General features: G+C 41.4%; 1 long non-coding RNA gene across 1 annotated transcript; it reads left to right on the top strand.

Annotated features, from left to right (window-relative positions):
- Positions 1-232: 232 nt before the first annotated feature.
- LOC121698346 lies at positions 233-16,208 on the top strand. Its single transcript, XR_006026747.1, has 3 exons — positions 233-242; positions 7,653-7,657; positions 16,121-16,208. It is a non-coding gene; the product is annotated as an uncharacterized LOC121698346 (long non-coding RNA).
- Positions 16,209-16,296: the final 88 nt, after the last annotated feature.

The following is a 16,296-nucleotide window of genomic DNA, read 5'->3' as shown; positions in this document are numbered from 1 at the left end:
CAACTTGACATTAGCCAAGATGACATTATTTGACGGTGTCTTTGTCATGACGACTTGACATTAACCAAGAAAAGTAAACCCGTTTACAATATTGTCATGACGACTTGACATTGGCCAAGAAAGAAATGCAAGGTGTTGATATTGTCATGAGAACTTGACATATAACTGTTTGGCCTGACTTATCTTCTAGGTTTGTGAAGTGATGGGCCTAAACAATTGACTGTCATGACAGCATTATAATTGTGTCATGAATACTTTCCTTGGCATGATATCGTCATGACAACTTGACATAATTGTTTAATTATTACATGAGCAAGTTCATATAACTGTGTTTGGCCTGACTTATTTTCTAGGTTTGTGAAGTGATGGGCCTGAATATTTTTCTTGACCTCAACTACAGTGGTATAGTTTTGACTTGTCATTAAGCTGTCACAAAGAACTATTACACACCAAAATAGTTTCCTGACAGTGTCATGAATACTTACCTTTGACCTAATGTACAGTGAACCATCTGAGATGTTTCCTGAACATGTCATCAAGTTCCATTACACTATAATGTAGGTCCTATTTCTGTACATTTTACATTTCTGGAACATGGAGTCTGGAGTCTAATTTCAACTATAATGACAACAAATACCAAACTCAGTCATGACTTAAAAGAGTTTATTTCAGCAATGAATTTTGCAAAACCATACATGGACATGTTACCATGCCAGCTAACCTAACTGTACATGTGGAACATGCATTAAACTATTCACATACAGTATTAGTCTTTAAGCACCATTTCATTGTCATCATTTCTGCAGCTTTTTCAAATCATGCACGAGTCTACCAAACACACCGGATTCCTAACCAGTAGTACCATTCAATCATTTTAAGGTGTGTTTTGAGGGACTGAGGGGTTCGATTCCCCCTGAGACGCCATATTTGGTTTTTGTATGTCTGTGTAAGGGGCACTTATTATAATGTAGAGTGAAGTGCTGCCTTTCTAAGGAACTTTTCACAAGGAGTAGACAAATGAAAGTACCAAAATAGTTTACCCAGAACATATAACCGGCATTTATTAAACATCAAATATCGAACAGTATGACCTCGTTTCTCTTTTCTGTCCTTTTAGTTGTGAAAATCCGTATTTCTCTTAGTTTTCAACCTTTTCACACAAGTTGAGAAAAATATAAAATAAAATTACCTCAGAGCTCTGATAAAATTCCCCCAAAATAATAAACCAAAGTCCATCTACCCGGGTAGTATGTTTTTTTGTTTTTTTAAAGTGAGGTGAGATCTTGCGCTTATCAGTGCGATGAAATGGTTCGTGTCGCAGGCAAGATGATCATTCGCGCCCTCTGCTCTTCTGCCCTTGTCCAATGGCGAATTTGTCCAATGTAACTCTCTCTCAAATCATGCATCCAAACAAAAAAAACAACCAGCATAGCAGGGCAACAATTCAATTCAATTACTCTCTCGATACATTTTTACCAGATCAGGAAATATAACTCATATTCATGAACTGTAGTGGCTTATTCTTATTTTTTACCTATACATTCAATACATACATGAAACTTCAGCACTAGCATACCACATAGTAACATGGCTTCAACATAGCATGAAATAGCACTTCAAATCATTAAACTCATGTTCAACTCCGATTGTTTTTTAGCTTATGCAGTACATATCTCATCAATACATTTCCACACAATGCATTAAACAACTGAGCAAAATAGAACTTTTACGTGCTTAACTCATTAAACACATCTATCACGCCATGTCTGCTAGTAACATAAATGACTAATACCTGTAGCTAAAACACTCACCAAAATTCATAGCCTACAAATAAGTAAACTCCTTGTCATAATTTCGAACCTTTGCTGTTATTCCTTCCTTAGATGTAGGTTTGGTGGGAAGAACCCTTTTAGCTAGCTCTTCAATGTTATTTTTAACTTTTCTTCTCAGTGTGGAAAATCTAAATATGGCTTCAGCTCACTATCATTCTCATAGACATAATATACATAGACGCCGCATTGGCTGCTGGAAACAAGAAATGCGGCCGCCATCTTGGACCGGTCATACTCCTCATTGCGTTGCAGCAGAAAACACAAGATGACAGCACTGTGCAGCATGTTCCTGCTCAAATCGGCGGACCATACTCGGGGGATTTACTTTTCACAAGTAAGATTTAACATTACCGTACTATTGGTTGTATTTTGTATTTTCGAACAATGTGGCCTGTATCATAGCTACATGTATGACCTTTGCAGCAAAAAAAAACCGCGTGAAAATCTGTTCGGTATTCAGTGAGATATGATTAATTAAGTGTGCTGACAGCTCATTGCACCGGCCAAACAGATTACACTGAGTGGAGTGGATGACCGGTCCAAGATGGCGGCTCCAAATCTCGTCAGCACTAGTAGGGAGCAGCGGTCGATGCGGCGTCTATGTATATTATGTCTATGATCATTCTGCTGTTTGCGATTTCTGTCTTCTTCTCTAAGAATCAGTGTGGCAGTTTCCCCTCTATGCAGCGCCACCACTGCCACCTACTGGACAAATACGGTGTGCAGGGAAAACAACTAAAAGTAATCGAGAAATTAGATATTAAACTAGAATAATGTAATCCTATTAGTAGGCTATTTTCGAGTGGGTTACATCTGCAATGCACGTTCAATATGTTGAGTATATCTAATTTATAATGGTGTCATGACAGCCAATTGTTCAGGCTCATCACTTCATAAACCTAGAAGATAAGTCAGGCCAAACACAGTTATATGTCAAGTTGTCATGACAATATCATGCCAAGGAAAGTATTCATGACACAATTATAATGGTGTCATGACAATCAATTATTCTGGCCCACCACTTCACAAACCTAGAAGATGAGTCAGGCCAAACACAGTTATATATGTCAATTATATAATATGTCAATTTTGCATTTCTTTCTTGGCTAATGTCAAGTTGTCATGACAATATTGTGAACAATTTACATTTTCTTGGCTAATGTCAAGTTGTCATGACAAAGAACCCCTCAAATAATGTCATCTTGGCTAATGTCAAGTTGTCATAATGATGACACCCAAACAATGTCAACTTGACATTCCAAAAACCGAATGACACATTATGACAACAGTCATAAACATCAATAATGTGTCATTAATGTGCATGACACGTGTCATGTCATTCTTATGACAGTTACATGTCACCCTTGTGTAGACCCCTTCAAATAAAGTGTTATGTACAGTATATATATACCTCCACTTCCTCCTTTGCAGCATTCTCTTTATGGAGTTTTCACTTCAGCCTGCCAAATGAGCGGATGGCATTCATCTGCGTCCTTTAAAACAGAAAACATCAGCCCAAATGAAAAGAGTATGTATTTTGAAAGTTATGTGTAAACGCTCGGCAAATGGACAGAAACTGGCATTGATAACATCTGTTCTGACGCAATGTAAACGCATGCCCCTCCTGCTCTGTGTGTGAGGCCACTGAAGCTCATTAAAATGATTAATCTAGCACTTAATATTGTATACCTTATAGAAATAAATAGTAATGGACTGAGCAAATTATTATTATTTTTTCTTTTTTGGGGGGTTAGTGTTTTTTTTTTTTGGGGGGGGGGGGGGGGGCAAATATTTGTCCCCCTTTTTTTTACGTGTTTACTGGAGTCGTTGTCCTTGGCCATGTCATTGTCTTGGAGACCTCCCTTGCTCTTGTCAACAGAGTGGGGCTCTTTGCTATCTGTCTGCCGATCTGACACGACGAGGGCAGACAATGAGGACAGTGCAAACAGGCACAAGACGAGACGGAGGGCAGCCTGCCTTCAGACCATTTATCTAATCTCAGACGCCAGAGGATGAGTTGGACTTTGAATCCTGAACAGGGCGTTCATTTGGTGTCTTGTTTGACTGGGAATAAAAACCTACTTGAGTTGCCATTAGGGCGCTCCCTTCAAAATGTCATTCAGGAGTATCACACAAACCAAATGAAAAGGGTTGATTATGGGGCGGTGTACTTTGCAGCAGGTCAGTAAGGGTGTAGAGAACTGGTATATAAATGGGGAGAATTCTTATGATCCATCAAAGGCATGTGTTTTTGAGCTGTTAGTTTTAGTTTTAGTTTTTTTACTGTCAGTATTAGAAAGATGACTATTTGTTTAGGCAATATTTTGATAGCCTTCTATTAATATTTTTAATACCAGAATTAATCGTGATCATCAAACATTAAAACCTGTTTATAGTAGAGGAAATGAGTGCAACACCATGTAAAATAACAAACCATATGATTACACCTATCAGTTGAAGCACCATCAGAAAACACATGCTAGATACTTGCCATACTTGCTTATGAAAACACAAAAACATTCACTGATTTGATCGACACATTCAATCCATGGATCACTATCTACACCATCTGAGTTTCCCTATTTCCTCTCCTCCAATTTCAGACAAACACACACACACACACACACACACACACACACACACACACACACAAATACATATACACACACACACAAATACATACGCACATTAAAATACATACATGTACAATCCCAACTCACACTCACACAAACACACACACACACACACACTCCCAGCCAGCCTGAGGAAGCTCTGTTCGCGGGCCCTGCCTGCCCAGCGTCAGGATAAGTGCTCCTGACAGCCAACCACACTGTTATTAACTGTGATCCGCCACCACAGGCCAGGAGCCGCGCCGCGCCGCACCGCGCCGCTCAGGGGAGGGCAGAGGAGCGCCGGGGCGCCCACACAAAGGCCGCTTTCAGCGCCCTCCCAGCCCCTCCACCCGCCCCTCCCAGCCCCTCCACCCGCCCCTCCACCCCACTCAACCCTCCACCCGCCCCACTCACCCCCCACTCAACCCTCCACCGCCCCGCATCCACTGTATTTCATACGCGTAGACATTTAATATAAGCTCTCTGACAGATGTTTGATTTGTGACAGCAATAATGGGGTCAGAGGTGTTCTGGGGTGTGGGAGATTGTATGTGCAGTGGAGGTGTACGTTGTCGAAAGGAGGAAATTTACCACCGGACCTTACCTATCCTTGTTGGGCTGTGACATTTGCCCACGCTGGAAGTGCTAGCAAACAGGCTTGATCTCCCCTGGAATACAAGTAAAATGCAAACAAAATATTCATCTGTTTCTCTCTCTCTCTCTCTCTCTCTCTCTCTCTCTCTGTCTTTCTCTTCACAAAGATTTTACTAATCCTCAAAGGAAGCTACAGTGAGAGACTTGTCCAGGGGTTTGTATACTTGCGTGTACGTCTCGGTGGCTGTTAGAAACCTGCGTGCGTCAAACTGCGTCGGAGGCCTTTTCATCGTGTCTGGTGGTCTCTGAGGTCATTTGTGTCGGCAGTTACACATCACTCTGCCTCCACTCTCCTACGGATGTGGAGGGCTGACCGGTAGTGCCCACCACTCTCTCGACAAAGCACTTCATCAGAGTGTTAAATTGAGACAGGAATAAGATTCAGGAGGAGAGTTTGACAAAGATACATAATGACAGCTGACTATGTTTAGTCCCCCAGAAGTATTTAAATAAACAGTGAACTCTTCCTTGACTAACAGAAGGGCTTAGTCGCCGGATTGAAGAACCCCAAGCCACTCTTTCCTGCCCACGCTTCCCATAATTAGAACCCGCAATTCACTGTTAAATAGTTGAGGGTTTTTTTGCCTTTGAATTGACGGCATTGTATATAGCAGTACGACACACACAGTCTGCAACCACCCCCCATCCACCCCCCACCCCTCGCCTCTCACACACATACACATACACAAACACACACACACACACACACAAACACACACACCGAGCACACCCCCACCACTCGACACACTGGGACTGTGCCGGCCGTCGCTGGACGCCTTCAAAGCAGCAGCATGCAGAGGAGAGGGACACGGCTGATATACATTATTTTACACACAAGGACTGCCTTTTGTTTGTTTCATGCTCCTAGACCGCAAAATAGCAGGATTTGTCCATCAAGGCTGTTTTTTGTGTGTGTGTTTGCATGCAGTTGCGTTCAGTATGTTTTTGCTCTCTCTGTCTCTCTTGGCTTTGGAGTCTGTTGGTGGTGTGCTGATCATCAGGCTGGGATGAGACACCTATATTAGATGACACACACACACACACACACACATAACATTTCTACATCAAAAACACAAATATGTATAAACTTCCATTACCTTCGTCTGGAGTGGGCAAGGCTGGCAGGTTCCGGTGGTGCACAAACACATCTTTGGTGTTTATGTCTAAAATTCTGATTTAGAAAAGAAATGAAAATGTCACACTCCAAAACCGTTTATTTTCTTTAAATATTTCCTATAGTAGCGACAGGAGTAACAAACAAACGTTTCAGCCATCAGTGTCTCTTTTGATTTTGTAGAATTGCAACTGGAAAGCGAACGCATTGTACAAGAAGAAGGATAGGACTGTGTTTTTGTGTACTAAGAAATGAAAAGCCATGTTAGCATCTGCTGTATTACATTCATGACTGAGCAGAGATGAGGATCTTGAAACAGGATAGTCCACCATGACAGTATTTACACAAATACAACAGCACACACCTACACCTGAGGAGGTCCTTAATGTATCCAAGGTCTACACATATAAGAGCCCATACATACACACATGTTTTGCCTTAACTTTAATCAACCCCAACTCTTCAAATGCTTAGCCAACACACTGTAAAGTAACTTTGCTGCAATTAAAACCTCTCTCTCTCTTATCTTACTTGCAGAGATATCGGTTCTTATTGATGACTCCTCCCTTCACCTGTATCTTCCAATGTTCCATCTCTAGATGTGAGGCGATGCTGCCCTCATGTGGTGATTAAGGGAGGAAATATGTGTGTCTGTCTTTTCACTAGGTTGTTAGACAGTGTTGCTTTGGGAAAAGATTGAACTGATGCTTTTCTGTTCTGTTTGCCCTACTTGATATATCCTTACCTATGTTTTTATGATTGTTAAAGTCAGCATGAGTGAATAGCACTTCCAGGAAGATGGTTGAGGTTGATTTTTGAAAATGGACTTCAACTATATCAAGCTGTTACCATCTAATGTGGTGGTTTGTGAGAGAGTTTCATCCTCTTCATTTTCCTGTATTGATAACATATCAAATCAAATAGCTGAAACACCACAGATAAGTACATTAGTGCACAGTAAACTGTCTTGTATCCTAAAAGGGAAGTTTTGAAAACTTTCAAGAGATGTTTGGAGGTAAATAAGTCACATATACCTTCTATAAAAGATGCCTTCAGCCCCATAATTCCAGAGCAAGGACAGATACAGTGTACATTTATTCTTATAATATGGCTTGTGCACACCAATGCCTGAGTGAACTTTGAGATGCTTAACTTCTAGGTCATAAGATAAACAGTTTTCTCTACAGATAGGTACCATAACAGTTTATATCCCAATCTGTATGTGTTTTTCCACTGAGACAGATGAGGTGCATTGTGTTGTGTGATTATCCAGACAAAGAGCACTGGTGTGGGGCTTCAGAAGAGCTCTGCCATAACAGTTTCAGTGCCAGCAGTTATAGTTGAGTTAGAGCGTGACACGGGAGAACATCAAGCCTCAGTAGATGCACTCTACTCCGGTGTGTGTGTGTGTATGTGACTGTGTGTGTGCGTGAGTAGGAGAAGAGGTGAGACACCCACTACGTTAAAGACTGCGGTGGGCCACCAACGTTACAGAAAGAGGCAACACACACACACATACACACACACACACACACTCACACACACAGGCACACACACAAGTTGCTTGCTTGTGCTATTATCCCTGTCATCACCATCATTATCAGACTCCTATAAATGTGATGGGGTGTGTGTGGGTGTGTTAATGTTTGAAGCTCAGGGGAGGAAGAGGAGAGCAGGCCTTAATAGAGGGGACATCAGAACCAGGCGGAGGCAGAGACGTCTGTGGGTTTGCCTTGGGGATGCAGGAATGTCTGAAGGAGCGCACATGTCCAGATGGAGATGAGGATCCCCAACTAGATAAACAGCTGCACAAAGGGATGCTGAGCACACACACATGCACACAGGCACACACATGCACGTGCATGTACACGCACACACACAGAAACCCACACACACACAGCTCTTGCTTGCTGATGCTCTTGCTCAAATTTGTCTACTAACAAACTCACAAACTAAGAGCCTATCCTGCCACACAAACTAAGAGCCTGCCACACACAGGCATATATACTCTTGCTTGAAATTATACGACTACAACATAACACTAACTTCCCATCTTCTCACACACACACACACACACACACACACACACACACACACACACACACACACACAAATAACCACACCATAAAATAACCACACAAACAGAAACCTTTCTGTGTTCTCTGCCAAACCAGCCCTGCTGAGCAGACGGTCTGTATAGGACCACCCTCAACAGTCAGGGCGTATCATATCATCATGTGATCTCCAGACTGGTCGGAGTTACCTTCCGAGACGCTGGAGCAGCGACCACACCATCAGAGGCTAAGTGGAACCACATGGGTCACGAGGAGGAAGGGGTCAGGCGGAGCGCCTGCGAGAGATGGGCCATTGTCAGACTGACTCCACACACGTCAAACACACACACAAACACACTCAATCAAGTAGAGCGGGCCAGGCAAACGTGAACTCCCACACACACGCACGCATGCAAACAAGAGTGACAGACGCAGAACGTTCCCGAGAAAGCAGGGTGGATGAGGGAAGCTGATATGACAGGGAGGGGATTTCCATCATGGGATTAAAGCCACCGCATGGCAGTAATGAACACAGCTAGACACTGATACAGAAATGAACTCCAGGGGAAATGGAACTCCATGCCCACAGAGCATTAGAAGCAAAGATTCTAGAACTAGAATCTTTGATTAGAAGTAGGCAGCACTAGCTGAAAAGCGTTTCCCTCATGACTGAAATAGAGAAATGAAAACGGTAGCTAGCTAGCTATATAGATAGATAGATATTTTATTAGTATCCTATACAACACATACAAAAACAAGAATGACACATTTAGTCCAGTTGGGTAATGCACATTTTAAAGCATACCGTTAACGAGGTGATAAAAGCACCACATTTTACATGAAGCTTCTTTAGGACCTCCTCAATGATTTCAGCCAGTCAAATCACTTAAAGAACAATATTCATGAAAAACGTTTTTGTTTTTTTCCTCTCAAGTAAAACCTTCAGGGTAACGGCCTTTTAAGACCACTGAATAAGCTTCCTTTTGTTAATTTATGCTCAGGCCAGTAGATCCAAATTATAAGTGTAAAATAGAGTGCCACGACACCTTATACCACAAAGGCATCTGCCAAATCCCATAACCATAACCATAACTGTAACTCCAATACTATAGATTAGGGTTTCTCAACGGGGACGTACCGCCCCTCAGGGGGCGTTTGGACAGTAGCGAAAGCCCTGTTGAGCGAAGCTGCGAAGGCACCAACTGTGTTTCTACATTTTCTTCCCTATTATTATTATTCCGCCATGGAAGTCTATGGCGGCCCATAGAACCGTCAGGTCAAAAGTTGTGAAATTTGGCACACTGATTGGAGAAAGTCCAATAATTAATTTCACCAAGTTTCATGCCGGCACCACGAGCGCTCTAGCGCCACCAACAGGCCAAAGTTCACACACGTAACTTTTGACCCGTTGACCCGATTGTCAAAAATGAGGTATCGTTGGAATCCTTGGACCAAGCCGAGTTCAACGCACCCTATGACGTCAATTTCCGCCATGATGGATTTTCCGCCATTTTGGATTTTATCAAAAACACTTAAAAGTTTTGACAGGTCACAAATTTTGTCCGATCGACACCAACCTTCACACACACTATCTACTGACCATGCTTCATTAATGCATTATTTTTTGTCTTGGGAACTAAAACCGTTCGCCTGTAACAGCCAATCAAAATTTGCCGCGATGCCGCCAAACAGGAAGTGAGCTCATATTTCAGCAACCCTTTCATGTATCATAGCCAAACTTAGTATATCTGACCCCATCAGGAGGACGCTCAAAAATATTGGTGACCTTTGACCTCTAGGGGGCGCTGCAATTAAGAAAGCTGTTGTGCTTAGAATTAAAACGCACTAGTGGTGTCTGGCAATACTGTGGAAGACCCTTAGGTATACAGAGGACAACTTGTGACATCAATGTAATTGATTCGGCCGCCATATTGGATCTTTTTTTTCCATGGTTTATTTATTAAAGTTTTTAGTTTTTTTTCCAATACAGAGTACATGAAACAGTAAATTCCATTCCACAATGACATTGCAAAGCTGACAAACACAATACAGGGATACCCACCCCACCCAACCCCCCTCCCCTCCCCTCAATCCCACCCTCCACCCCACCCGCAATACCACCCGCCCTCCACACCCTAACCCACCCACCCAGGCTGTACTGTTCTACAAACACAGAGAAAACTGAAACTAAGACATGACACCAGGGGATACAAATTAAAATATTAAAATAATAATACAAAAAACAAAACATAAAAAAACCTAACTAAATAAAAAATAAATAAATAAAAATAAGAAGAAGAAGAAGGGGGGAGAGGGGTGGGGGTCTCATATTATGCGTATAGCATCTCCAAGCAAGTCCCCAGCACAATCAGGTGAGTGCAAATGTCAGGGATACCCTAGCATCCTTCTGTAAATAAGGTATAGCTCATGAGGGATCTGGGAGTTGCAAGTTCAGTGTTTCAACATGCAGAAGGAAGGGCTGCCATATCTTATTGAATTTGGATATAGAGCCACGCCTTAAGTACCGCATCCTCTCCAGCTTTGAGAACATTAGCACATCCCTTATCCAAAGTGTATGTGAGGGTGGGTGGCAGTCTATCCAGTCTATCAAAAGATAGATCTATTAAAATTAAAATTAAACGCCTAGCAATAAGAAAAACAAATGCAACAAAGTCTGATTTGGAGCTGGATAGCTTGATGGTATCCGGTAAGACTCCAAATAGAGTGATGAGTGGGCTTGGGTCCAGGGGTGTCTGCAAAACATCCGAGATAGAAGAGAATATAGACATCCAGTATGTATGTAGGGAGGGGCAAGTCCAGAACATATGCAAAAATGTACCATGGTGCTGCCGACATCTGTCACAGAGTGGGTCAGTATTTGGATAGACAAGGGACAGTCGGACCTTCGTCCAATACACACAATGTAGAAGCTTACATTGAATAACTCCAAGTCTCGCACATATTGAGGAGCCATGCACACGTCCAAGAATTGATCCCCAAACCAGTGTCAAATCTATGCCCAGGTCTTGTGACCAGAGAGCTAGAAGTGTGTCATTTGAAGGAGAATAGAAAGAGAGTATAACACCATACAGTGTGGACACCATGCCCTTCATTGTCAGGGGGACGTTCAAGATTCTATCAATAGGAGTGGTGGCTGGGATGCGTGGAAAATCTTTATACGTCTTTCTATAAAAATCTCTTACTTGTAAGTATCTGAAGAAGTGACTGTGGGGAAGATGGAATTTCTCTACTAACTGCTGAAAGGATGCAAAGACACCCTCTATAAACAGGTCTTTTACTGAGCACAAACCACTCTGCAGCCACGGTCTAAAAGCACCGTCCTGCATTGAGGGGGGGAATAGGGGGTTATTGCTGAGTGGCATACACAGTGGTGGTGTATTAATTTTCAGATGTTTACAGAGTTGGTTCCAAATACGCAGGGTAGATGAGGCAATTCTGTTTTTTACAGGCTTAAATCTATTTGAAACCAGGGAGGATGCAACCAACGCAGACAGAGAGGCAGGTGTGTATGACAGGGACTCCATTAGACACCAAGCAGGGGAGTCGTCAGGAGCTACGTGCAGGATAAAAAATTAGGTAGTGCCATCCCCCCATCTTTTTTGTGTTTTTGCAACACTGTCTTGTGTAATCGTGGCACCTTTTTGTTCCAAATGAACTGTAATATTGACGTATCCAAGTTGTGGAAAAAGGACTTTGGAATAAAAACCAGGATGCACTGGAAAAGATAAAGAAACTTAGGGAGAACATTCATTTTTACTGAGTTTATTCTGCCTGCTAGTGACAGAGGCAGGACTGACCAGCGACGAAGATCATCCTTAGTACGTGAGAGTAATGTATCGAAGTTTAGCTTCAAAAGGTTATTAAGTTGTTAGAAACTGATGCACCTAAGTATTGGAAGCCATTTTTTCCCACTCTAAAGGGGAGCCTTGATAGTGAACTCAAAGAGGCAGCTGCGCTGACAGGGAAAACCTCACTTTTGTTTAGATTAACTTTATACCCTGATATAGCCCCAAAATGCTCTACGGTCTTAATGGATTTAATCAAAATCACTAACAAGGTTTCGCAGGTCACAAAGTCCAGCTGATCCTCACCAAAATTGACAGAGACCATGCCTTATCAGTGCATTTTTTTCTGGAACAATTGACAGAAGCGTTCGCCTGTAACAGCCAATCGAAATTTGCGGCAAAGCCGCCAAACAGGAGGTGAGCTCATATCTCAGCAACGCTTTCATGTATCAAAACCAAACTTAGTACATGTTCCTCAGACCCCATCGGGAGGACGCTCAAGAAATCTGGTGACCTTTGACCTCTAGGGGGCTCTGTAATTGGCCAAGCAGAGTTCAATGCACCCTATGACATCAATTTTTGACCTCTATGTTTAAATCACAGCAAGTGTGATCATATCTCAGTCAATCTTTCAGTTATTTTTCTGTGAAATCTCAGTTATTTTTGATGTGAAACTGATGACAGCAAGTTCCATCCAGTTCATTCTAATGTGTACGTGCAAGGGCGGGGCGGGACGGGCAGGGGCGATTAGTGGGGAGGGGGCGGCGACACTCAGCCCTGGTTCAGCCCCACAAAATCAGTTATGATGTGAAACTTGTAACTCAGCCAATCTTGGGTTGTTTGGCATGGATGTTGCTGTGACTGCTTAATGCTATATGCCTGATGCAACGGCATTGAGTTACAGCGGGGAAAATAAATATTGAACACGTCAACATTTTTTTCAGTAAGTATACTTCCAGAGATGCTATTCGCATAAAATTTTCTACAGACATTAGTATTAACTTAGGTAATCCACACATATTAAAAAATCCAAACATTAATGTCCCTAAGTAGAGTTATGAGTAAAAACGTGGAATGGCACAGGGAAATAGTATTGAACACACTAAGAATTAACAAGTACACAAGAAGTACACAAAGGCAAGGAATGGCAAGGAACGAGCTGGAATCTATACATAGTTAGAGAGTAATTATCCCTCCTATCTGTGCAAATTAATGTAAGCTGGGTTAGTACATATTGATGAGCTATAAAAAGGTTTTTCATTACCAAGTTCACACAAGAAACATGTCATGATGGGTAAAAGCAAAGAGCTCTTCCAAGACCTTTGCAACATTATTGTTGCAAAACATATCAGTGGAACTGGTTACAGATGCATTTCAAAACTTCAGAATCATTCAGTAAGCAGTATTGGAGCCATTATCTGCAAGTGGAAGGAACATCACTGCATCATCAATCGGCCATGCACAGGATCTCCTCACAAGATTTCTGACCAGGAAGTCAGAAGGATAGTCAAAAGTGTAGCCTAAGAGCCAAGGACCACTCCAGAAGGACTTGGAGGCAGCAGGTTCAATTGTTACAGAGAAAATCATAGGTAATGCACTCCACCGCCATGGCCTCTATGCACGGTCACCCCACATGACTCTATTACTGAAAAAAAAACATGTCGAAGCTCATTGAAAGTTTGCTACACAACATTTGGACAAGCCTATGAAATACTAAGAGAATGTATTCTGGTCAGGTGAGAGCAAAATTTCAGCTAAACTCTTTGGATGTCATACTACACACCATATTTGGAGGAGAAATGGCACTGTGCATTGCCCTAAAAATACCATACCAACAGTGAAGTTTGGAGGTGGAGGCATCACAGTGTGGGGCTGTTTTTCATCTCATGGTACTGGCAGACTTCATACAGTTAAAGAAATGATGAATGGAGCCATTTTTTCTGGGAGAATCTTGCCATCCACCAGAACAATGAGGATGAGACATGGCTAGACCTTCCAGCAGGACAATGATCCAAAGCATTCAGCAAAGGAAACTCTCAATTGGTTTCAGAGAAAGGAAATTCAGGCCCTGACTTAAATCCAATTGAACAGTTTTGGAAGTTACCTAGAGGATTTACAAGAGGGACCCCTGGAATCTTTAATATTAAAAGACTATCTGTTTAAAAGAATGGGCCAAAATCACACCTGAATACTGCGACTGATTAGTTTCGTCATAGAGGAAATGCCTTGAAGCTCTCATTACAAATAAAGGGTTTTCCACAAAGTATTTAAGAAATTTCATTAGGCGTGTTCAATACTTTTTTCCTGTGGCATTCCACTTTTTTACACATAACTCTACTTATGAACATTAATGTTTGGATTTTTTTATATGTGTGGATTACCTAAGTTAATACTAATGTCTTCATGCAAATAGCCTCACTGGAAGTATACTTACTGAAAAAAATGTTGACGTGTTCAATATTTATTTCCCCTGCTGTACATGACAAATCTGGACTGCTGAACTGTCTGCTTGGTACCCTCATTGCTGCTTGCAGCTATATTTTAAGATTGAATTTCAGTAAAGATTAATATGTGATCCCTTTAAAAAATATATGTAGGCTGGGCCGATTTTTTACAGTGCATACTTATCAATTACAGGGCCAATAAAGATCATAATGCTAATACTTATTTGTGTTACTACTACTAATACAATTGTAGTAACACAAACGTACATTCAAGTACATGGAAAACTGCTCCTAATTTTACACCCTCTTAACGTTAAGTCCTACTTTCTGAGAGTGACGGAGGAGCTTTTATCGATTGCTTCCTTTTTAACTGGAGCCTGGGGCATTTGCCTGATGTTTGTATTCTGAGTGAGACATGAGAGGGATCAGTGATCATTTCCCCTGTGTAACTAGGTTTCTCAAAGAGTATTCGGTGGGTGGGATGCTTCCTTATACCCCTATACTTTCATTGGACCAGTCTATTCATTTGGGATCTGATTTTACCAAAACCAAGCCCAACTATATAAAGCTAGAAATGTCAGTCAGTCATTCTGTTGTGAAAACATGCCATCAACAGAAAATGAAGCCTTATATTTCTGCATGCATCATTTCAGCTATCATTGATCATATACAAGTACAACTAATCATGAGACCTCAGTAATGTGAACATAGCTTTCACCAGTGTCATGTGTAACATAATCAAGGCAAAGGAAGTTCAAGGAAGTGTAGCAAACCTAATTCATTAGCCTATGAGAAAGCAGGCAGCAATAGTCTGTGTGCTATGTATTGTTGTTGGCTTTCCCTATAAATATGTCCATTCCTGAATGTTTATGATCTCTTGTAAACTCTTTTGTCCTTTTTCAGTCACTGTCTATACAAACTTGCCTTATTTACTTTTCCTCCGGTCACATTTCTAATTATGACCCATGCAAACAAGCCTTCATCCTTATTCATTTATTTGATAATGCAAAATCAACCACACATTCAAAGATGTTTTATGTCAATGAAATATCCATGGGGAGCATTCTGTGTCTCACTACTGCCATCGTCTGGCCAGATGTCAAAGATGCTCCTCAAGCATTAAAGGTTGTCATTTTGATTGCAAAAGCAAACTTAATAATAGTGTTTGCCCTCCTGTAAAGTTACTCTGGTTTAAACGTAAGTTCATATAAAACCTTTTAAATGTACTACAGCATAGCCCAGTACATGGCAAGACCAGTTAGAGAACTTTCAAGTTCAAAAGAAAAAAGAAAAAGTAAAGTCCATTCACTGTTTTTACCATGATGACAAGTTGATACAATAAAGAAATTATATTTAGAGATAAATCTGAGGATGTTTTAGTGCTTCTGCCAAATTATTTTTGGGGAGCAGTGTAGCTGTGTCTAACTGCACAATTACAGACACAGATATAACAAACTACCCACTGCACCTTTACAATGGTAATGTCTTATTGAAAGACGCTACACAGGTTTAGACACATTTAACACTTTACACATCTGTAAGGCATTCATTAAGAGACCTGAGCATAGTAGTGACCAATGAGCTATCCATTCATTATAAGGAAGTCTTCTAGACATATAAATGTCACAGCAAAAACGAGTAAGAAAAATAATTAGTCAGGTCATCAGGTCGACATTACGAGTGCCTTTTTACACATCACACCTCTCTGTACAAACCAGTAGCAAAAGCTAGGATTTTTTCCTCATTTATTGTGCCTACCATTCTAGCCTTTAAAAATATT

This window comes from Alosa sapidissima, chromosome 2, assembly GCF_018492685.1.
Source record: "Alosa sapidissima isolate fAloSap1 chromosome 2, fAloSap1.pri, whole genome shotgun sequence".
NCBI classification, from domain to species: Eukaryota; Metazoa; Chordata; class Actinopteri; order Clupeiformes; family Clupeidae; genus Alosa; species Alosa sapidissima.
This window is presented reverse-complemented; position numbering and strand designations above follow the sequence as displayed.